The sequence below is a fragment of the Rhinopithecus bieti genome, unplaced genomic scaffold, assembly GCF_001698545.2.
Source record: "Rhinopithecus bieti isolate Rb0 unplaced genomic scaffold, ASM169854v2 scaffold_15087, whole genome shotgun sequence".
Classification (NCBI taxonomy): Eukaryota; Metazoa; Chordata; class Mammalia; order Primates; family Cercopithecidae; genus Rhinopithecus; species Rhinopithecus bieti.
Window position 1 is genome coordinate 2989492 of NW_016808547.1, and position 9122 is coordinate 2998613.

Below are 9122 nucleotides of genomic sequence, written 5' to 3' on the forward strand. Positions count from 1 at the left end.
GGTTCTTACATCCCATTTCTCCCATTTGCTTCAGGACCTGGCTGCAGCTCCCTGCATCTTTTGGGTTGATGGAGAGGAGGCTACCAGGTGCAGTCTCTGACTCAGAAAATCAAGTCAAACCCCAGATCTTCTCCTTATGCGGGAAACTCCCAACAGCCTTGTAAAATGTGGGGGATAAACCAAGTTTCTGGCCTCACCCCAGAGATTCTGACTCAGCAGATGAGGCCTGGAAATATGCATTTATAAGGTCCCCTAGAGGTTCTGGTATAATGGATGCACTGACGGCTGCTGGGAAATTCTGGAGTAGACACACCTTGGGGCTAATGATCCATGGTTCTTTAAATAATTTCCAATTGGCTCATGCACTTCTCACATTGTGTGTCCTTCCCTTGAAGTGCAGAAAAGTACAGGAGTCCCATTCCTCATTCTAGACACCATTATTTCAGCTAAGGATCTTTTTGGTGGCCATACTATACTGTTGACCTAGGCTGAGGTTATGGAAGACTAAATAATCCAATACTTTCTCCTTCCTGCTGTGACTACAGAGTCAGGCCTCTCCCATCCCTGCTGAGCATCTTCAGAATCACCTTGTTCTTTCCTTCTTTCACCCAGTAGCTCTAGGGAACACCCAACCTGAGCCAGGCACTGTGCTCCTCACCAGGACAAAACTATAAATGAGACCCTGGCCATGCCTGCAAGGGCAACAGGCTAGAGGAAGGGGAGCACCAGTAAACCATCTGTCATAGCACAGGGCAGTCAGCGTTCCGAGGGCATTGGCACAAACAGCGAGAGCCGACAGTCAACCACCCAGCCCACAGACTATCCACACACACCCCCACACACACTGCCTTAATCCACATCCAACACTACCTACCCACGTCTCAGTCCCACACAACACAGAGAACATTCCCTCACTGACTGCCACCATATCCAACATAGTCATGGCCTACTCCACCCACATCTCATCACTATCCACACATACACACACACACTGCCTACCCCAACCACATCTCATCACTACCCCCGCCACACACACACTGCCTACCACAATCCACCAATAACAACAAACCAACTCTCATTCCACTTCCCCCAACACCCCCACCCCCCCACCACACTTGCCTACCCAACCCACATCTCACTCTCACACACAACAAACCCACACACCACACCACCCCACACCACAATCCCCTACCCCAACCACAATTCTTCATCACTATTCCCACCACACACCCCACACCACCCAAAAACTGCCCTACCCAACCAAATCTTCATCACTACCCCACCCCACACAACACCACCACACACCCCACACACCACACCCCCACCACCAATTGGCCTTTACCCCAAACCACATTTTCTTTCATATACCCCCACACCACACCCCACACCCACTGGCTAACCCCCAACCACATTTCCATTTACTTTTTAACCACACAAACACCCACACACACACACACACCCACACACACCAGACTTGCCTCCCAACCACCTCTTTCATTTCACTACCCCGGGCCACACACACAACTGCCTACCACAATTTTACCACAAAACCCAACATTCAAATCACTTTTTACCCAACACACACCCCCCCCACACACTGCCTACCCCAACACTCCTCCATACTTACTCTTCACACCACACCCCAACAACCCAACACACCAAAACTCCCTACCCCAAACCACATCTCCATCACTTATTCCACACCACACAACCCCCCACACACTTGGGCCTACCCCAAACACCATTCTCAACACTTTACTCTCACACGAACAAAACACCACACAACCCCACAACCACCCATTCCTCCCAAACACATTCTCATTCACTATCCACACACACCCCCCAACACATTTTCCTAAAACCCAACCACCATTTCTCATTCCACTGACACCCACCCCACCACCACACCACAAACACCAAACCCCCCCCACAACGGCTCCCAACCACATTTCTTTTCATCACTACCCCCAACACACATTTTCCCCCAACGCCAACTTGCCTACCCAACCAACATCCTAATCACTACCCCCCACAACCCACCACTGCTACTTCACCCCAACATTTCTCATCACTATTCCACACATACTCCACCACACCCCAACCCACTGGCCACCCCACTCACAATTTAATCACTACCAACCCCACCCAACACCCCACAGTTGCCTTACCCCCAACCCACCAACAACACCCACACTCCCACTATCCCCCCCCACATACCAAACCTACACACTCCACTAAAAAACCTTACCCACCACAACCCCCCACCACACTCACTACTTCACCACAACTACAAACCCCCACACCATTACCCCACCCACTACTCCACACACTCACTACCCACCCCACCCACCCCCCACACACTACCCACACACACCCACACCACACACTATCCACCCACACCACACACACTTATCACCTATCCACACCTATACCCACTCACAACCTATCCCACCCACACCCACACACTACCCACCCCACCCACACCTCACACACTCACTACCCACCCACATCCACACCCCACACACTCACTACCCACCCCACCCACACCCCACACACTCACTACCCACCCACACCCACACCTGACACAGTACTCATCGCACCCACACCCCACACACTACCCACACACACCCACACCACACACTATCCACCCACACCACACACACTTATCACCTATCCACACCTATACCCACTCACAACCTATCCCACTCACACCTACTCACTACCCACCCACACCCACTCACCAACCACTTATACCCACACTCACTTCCCACCCAAGTTCACACCCAGTCACTATCCACCCACACCCACCCCCAATCATTGCCCACCCACATCCACTCACTACCTATCCCACCCACCCTCAATCACTACTCAGACCCAATCACTACCCACTCATACCCACACCTACTCACTCCTCCCCATTTTGCACTCACGCAGCCAAAAGACTTCCATCTTCTTCAATTTCCATGCCTGAGACAGGCTTTCTTTCGTTGTTCCCCAAGGTTTGCCTCCTCACCACTGTTCAGTCTTTTAGGCTGCCAGGATATGCTAAAGCTTTCAGTTCCTAGTGACTGGTTGATCTTTGTTTGTTTTCTTAGTTAGTTACTTGAAGCCTCCTCCAGTAACCCTAAAACTTGCATGTTTAGCTTCCTGAATAAAACTTTTTCTCCTTAAGATCCCAGTGTTATCGAAGAGGGATCAATGGGGTAATCACATGAGCCACTGAAGGTCAAAATTGCTCACTAGGACACAAAGTAAATGGCAGGAAGAAAGGGTGCAGGGAATTGGACACATATTGAGAAAGACACTGAAGTTGGGAACAGTGGAGGGCTCACTGGCTGAGAGCTTTAGCAGTATGAAGTTCTCACAGGCCACGTCAGTAGAAAACTCTGTTATGTGAACTCCCATTGGCTAAGGGCATGGAACAATGCTCAGAGCATCAGAAAAATCGTACAGTTGTGTTTGATAAATCATGCTTTAAGGATAGTATTAAATGACGTTCATGCATATGCATGGAGTCTATTGAGCAGGTAGTTCTCTAACTTGGACAATGAAGGATATGTTGGCATGTCACAGTCATATGACACAGTCATTCAATTCATTCCACTAACTCCCTTGGCTTTCATTCTTGGCTCACAAAGCACCTTCTGTTTATTATCTGGCTTTTAATGGATAATTCTCTCCGATCACTGAACACATTTATCAGATTCACTTGTTTCTCCCTAAACTATGAAATCAGCATATTATAGTTAGTGCATCAGGCTTTTGATTTTCATGTTCCTTCTCTAAAAGACTAACCTGAGTATATCACCAAATGAGCTCTCCGACCAGGCAAAATGACAGCCACATGCCACAATGTGGTGCTCATATATAGGTCCTGATCCGCATGAAGCCCTGTCTCAGCAAGGACTGGCCTCTTCCCGGATAACGCTGCTATCCTGATCAGCAGCCAGTATGATCTCAAGTTCTTTACATGTTGCATCAGTCACGATATGCTTGGTTACGCTGCAGCAACAACTAATCCCCAGATTTCAGGGGTTTAAAGTACCAATCAGTTTGTTTATTATCAATGGTAAGAAGGTCTGCTCCACATCATCCTCAATCACAGACCCAGGCTGGGGGAGGAGCAGCCACTTTCTGGAGACTTAACTACCACTGAAGCAGAGGCAAACAGAGAACATGGTGAGGCACCTACTGACTCTTAAAGGTTCATGTACTTTCTGGCCAAACAAGTCGCATGGCCATACCTAATTTCAAATTAACAGGAAAATGCAATCTTACCATGTGTCCAGAAGCAGAGAGAGCCAGAATATTTATGAACAAAATTAATAGCCACCATATATGTTTCTATCCCCTCTTGGAGCAATCCATTCCCAGTATTAACTTTAATTATTTTGAAGGACTTCCTATAATAAGCCAAAATCTGCCTGTGCCAAGCACTAGAGATATAGCAACAAACAAATCAAAGTCCCTGCTCTCCTAAGATTTCCACCATAGTGTATCATCCACCAGTCTTTGGTCTGCCAGAATAACTTTACTCCCTCTTCATTTCTTAATCCATTCAATAAGCATTTACTAAGCACTTACTTACATGCCAGGCACTGTGTTAGACCCAGAAGGTCCAGGGCTGAAAAAGTTATGGTCCTCCCAGAGCTCTCATTGTAGGGGTTTAACTAGCCATCCAAGAGGATCAGTTACAGGTACGTGACAATTTATTTATAACACTGAGCTAGGTGACCACAACATTTCATTGGAAACACTCAGAGAGGGAATATGCCATATTGCAGAGAGAAGCTTCCAGTGATTCTCAAACTGAATTCTGAAGAGCCCGTGGGGGTTCCAAAGGGTGCTTCAGACACCACACTGAGAGTGAACTGGCTGCTATGTCCCTCCCTTGCTCTTAAATCTGTTTTGCATACTTAACTTTTTTTTTTTTTTTTGAGATGGAGCTTTGTTCTTGTTGCCCAGGCTGGAGTGCAATGGCGTGATCTCGGCTCACTGCAACCTATGCCTCCCAGGTTCAAGTGATTCTCCTACCTCAGCCTCCCAAGTACCTGGGATTAGAGGCATGCGCCACCACGCCTGGCTAATTTTTTGTATTTTTAGTAAAGACAGGGTTTCTCCATGTTGGTCAGGCTGGTCTCGAACTCCCGACCTCAGGTGAGCCACCTGCTTCGGCCTCCCAAAGTGCTGGGATTACAAGCGTGGGCCACTGTGCCCGGCCACTTAACTTTTATGAAATATTTAATTTAAAGGGTTCTACTCTTACAGAGAGAAGGGGGAAAAGAGAGGAAAAAAATCCATGATCTAGTCTGATACTCTCTCATTTTATACACATGAAAACAAGCATGCATTAAAGTTAAATAATTTACCAAGGTCATACAGTGAGTTCGAAGCATGCCTAGGTAGGAAGCCAACTGTCTCTGCCTGTCTTAAGCTTCATAGCCTTCTTTTCTTTTTTTTTGAAATTTACACCAAGTCTGCAGAGGAAGCTCCAAAAATAAGGATTTGAATGTCTGTCAGTGGGAAAAGCTAATCAGTGGGATTAAATGATATATTCACAGAGGAATCTAGAACCTTTTCCTAGCTAGTTTAAGAATGTACATTACCACCTGGCTGGAGCAGAGAGCAGGGCCTTCCCCTGCCTTCCCCTGGCTATTAAATCCCTGGCCAGCAGGCACACAGCCATAACTGCAACAATGGCTTCTGCTGCACATTTGTCAAGGTTTGAGAAAGGGCTCATTTTGGGAATCCTGAGTGAGAAAATTTCCAGACCAGGTCTGTGCGTCTGCTGTGAACAGAAGCAGGAGAGGGATTTCAACCTCACAGGAGCATGACTGTTTCAGACAGAGTATCAGAGAGTTCATAAACATGATGGGTTTTAGAAACTGGAAAGACATCAATTTTGCCTGGAGCATTGGCCAGAAAATAATGGCATTATGTATCTAAAATTCAAAAGGAACATAACACCAACAACAAAACCTTTTGTCTGCCTTCCAAATATTAAGTGCTATACACTTCCTCACCAAACTCATCAGAGATGCAAATAAACTGATCTATTCTTTCTCTGGCAACTGACATTTATTTTCACATACTCCCTGATCTATACAAGTCTCTCAGACACACACAATAAAAATCAGACTTTATTTACCAGACATTTAAGGTTTTCCCTCCAGGCTCCAGTAACCTGAAAAAATCTCTAAGTTTGCTCTCTCTGCAGACTCACCACCCTCTCCTACTCTACCCTCCTCTGATACACAAAAGGAAAGCCCATTAAAGGGTGTTGTACAACTCCAGGCATCCTACTCGCTCTAATCCACTTCTCTTATTTCAACAACACCCAATATATTGCTGCCGGGCTCTCAATAAGACTCACTTCAAAAGACATCCTGTGACCACAGCAGTGGGCTAGCTTCCACCTGCAGGGCAGGCCCAGTGATGCTAGTGTCTGAGAAATGACAAGGAAGGGCCATTAACCGACTCTTTCCATCAGAGAGAGATAGCAGTGGCAGCTTGTTTGCTGGAATAAAGGGTGCATAACTGGCCACATAAGCTGCTGCCACACTCCTCCTAGCAACTCTTCATGCCATGCATAGTATCACAGAGCATAAAATTGCAGAGCCCAGAAATGAAGCCTCCAACCACAGCCGCAGGAGTGGCTGCATGGTTCTACCACCTCCCAACCAAATGGCTCCATCCACAACAGAAATGGGTGAGAAGTCTTTAAGATAGGTGTATATTGTTTATAGCAGAAACTCTGGATCCCTTAGGTCTTCACCAAACGTAACTTAATTCCCACTGAAAAGAGCAGCTGAACACAATCTTACCTTACCTGCTGTATTATACACAGCCGCTTAACACAGTAACAATCTCCCAGCCAAACAATGCTGGAGTGCGCGCTATGAGAGTTAGGCTACTCAAATGTTACGCTCCCCGCACCGCCGGCGAGACAAATGACTACTCTGATGGATTCGATAGCCCAGGGAAATGATCGCTTTCGTAGGGATGGCGGCAGAGCAGGTCGGGCATGCTGCATTTGCCTGAGTTGGAAGGCGTGTGAGCGAGCGTACACTCCCCACAGGCCAGGCCTGGCTCCGATGCTTTCTGACCGGTGAAGTTGAACATCCTTATCCCCTTGGGAAGAACAACGATCCCATTCCATGTCAACGTGACTGGAAATCTCAATTTAAGAACTGGATGCACTGATCGGTCCATCTGCGGTTTGTCCAGCTTTCCATCTTACTTCGCGCCTCTGATGTGTCAGGCTTTTTGCACGGATAGCTAACATATTTAACCCTCAAAACACCGTTTCCTGAAGCGATTCTCAACCAGGAAAACTTGCCCCGAACTGCATGATCTTCTTCCGTGGCTTCTCTTCCCGAATCCCTGCTCTGTCCACCAGGTGCGGCCCAGCCCTGGCATTCGCACACACCTTTTCCGCCGCTGCTCTAAGCGCAGCAAAAAGGGCCCCCACGCCTCCGCGGGCCGCAATGCTACCGGGCCAAGCCGAGGCAAGGAGACGCGCCCGCAGCTCCTCACTTTACAACCTGCGCGCGTGTGCACCGAGCCGCGGGCACACAGCGAACGAACACACACACACACACACACACTCTCTCTCTCTCTCTCTCTCTCTCTCTCTCTTGCGCTCCCGCCCCCTGCCCCGCCCGGGCTCTCCGAAGTTACCTCCGAGGCGCCCCGGGCGCAGGGCCGGCGCCTCTCTGTGGGTCTGGAGCGGCTGTTCGGCAGTGGTCGGCACGGCTTCCGATGCCGCGCCTCCGGGAGGCTCCAGAGTCAGCTGGTCACTGTCACCTGGCAGCCCAGAATCCGCGCGCCGGGTTGCACCCCGGGGATGGGGAAGCTTTTGCCTCCGCCGCCCGGGTCCCGGTCTGCGCTTACTTGCGCGGCGCCCACCTGGCTGCAGCCCGGGTCAGGGCCAGCGCGCCGCGACTGAGGCAGGCGCTCGGACTCCTCTGGTGCGGCGCGCCGCCGGGACGGGCTCGCATGTCGCCTGCGCTCCAGCGGCCCCGGGACGCGGCCTCACCCTCAACGCCTGGAGGTCTCAGCCTCGGTCTTTGTGTCTCGGCCGGCGTCGCCACGTCACGGACTTGGAGTCTGGGAGCAGGGCGGGCCGGGGACGCGGCTGGGGAAAGCCGGGCTGGGTTTCTCCACCGCCGCCCGCCCTCGACGCTCAAGCTGGCGGGGCGCACCGGCAGCAACTGCGCGCACCCTGGGGGACGAGGGGGCGGTCCCGGGGAGGGGCGCGGCGTCGCGCCAAGGGGGTCCCCTGCCAGAGGCTGCGGTGGAGGAAAGTGGGAGTCGGAGCGCCGCCGGGGCCCCGGAAAGGCGGTGTCCGTTCGGTCCCGGGTTGCGGCTGTAGCGCCGAGGGGAAAGCGAGCCGAAGCCGCTCGTTGGAGGGAGCCCAGCAGCCGGAGCCACCCGCGGGGTTTGCGTCTCCCCACTCCCCTATGCTGAAGGTTACTGCGGCCCCCAGTGGCAAGCAGGGGCGAACGGTGTCATCGGCTCTCCTCTTCCCAGGGAGCACTCGGCTCACCCTGCTGGGGCTTCGGACTCTGCAGTGCTTTGCAAGGCCAGGGCCAAGTGGTCACTTCACTCATAGATTTCTTCTCTTGGCTGCTGTCGGCTTAATTGGGATCCAGATTGGAAAGACTGTCACGTGACCATCCCTCACCCCCCCCCCCACACACACACCCCACACACACTCACTCATTCACACATCCCCAAACCTACGAAACTGGGATGGGTTTCCAAAAGTCTTACTGGATACATGGATCAGAAATGGAGGCCTTCCGTGTCACCCCCTGTGCTGCAGTGGGGCCGAAACGCAGCAGCTGCCTCTGGTGGCCCCATCTAGACAGATCCTGTCCCTGTGGCTGGGAAAGCTCACATTAACAGCACGTTGCATCCCCACAAGAACAACACAAACAAAAAGGGTAAGGGAGGGAATCATAGTTTCGAGTCCATGGAATCTCATTTCAAAAGGAAAGCAACACCCCCCACCCCCACCACCCCACCTCCTTCCCTGCCACCGAGTTACCCAGTTACCAAACAGAGCTGCTAAGGAGCATACTTCCTCAGGGACAAAGCCCTCTCTGGGGGCTGTGGTG

At 50.8% G+C, this 9122-nt stretch overlaps 1 protein-coding gene across 2 annotated transcripts in view; it reads right to left on the reverse strand.

Annotated features, from left to right (window-relative positions):
• The window catches only part of MINAR1 (membrane integral NOTCH2 associated receptor 1), a 36736-nt gene extending 28988 nt beyond the window's left edge, over positions 1-7748 (reverse strand). For both annotated transcript variants that reach the window (XR_001888140.1, XM_017886811.1), the window contains exon 1: positions 7681-7748. The gene's annotated coding sequence lies outside the window, so the exon portion shown is untranslated. The remainder of the gene's footprint in view (positions 1-7680) is intronic.
• Positions 7749-9122: the final 1374 nt, after the last annotated feature.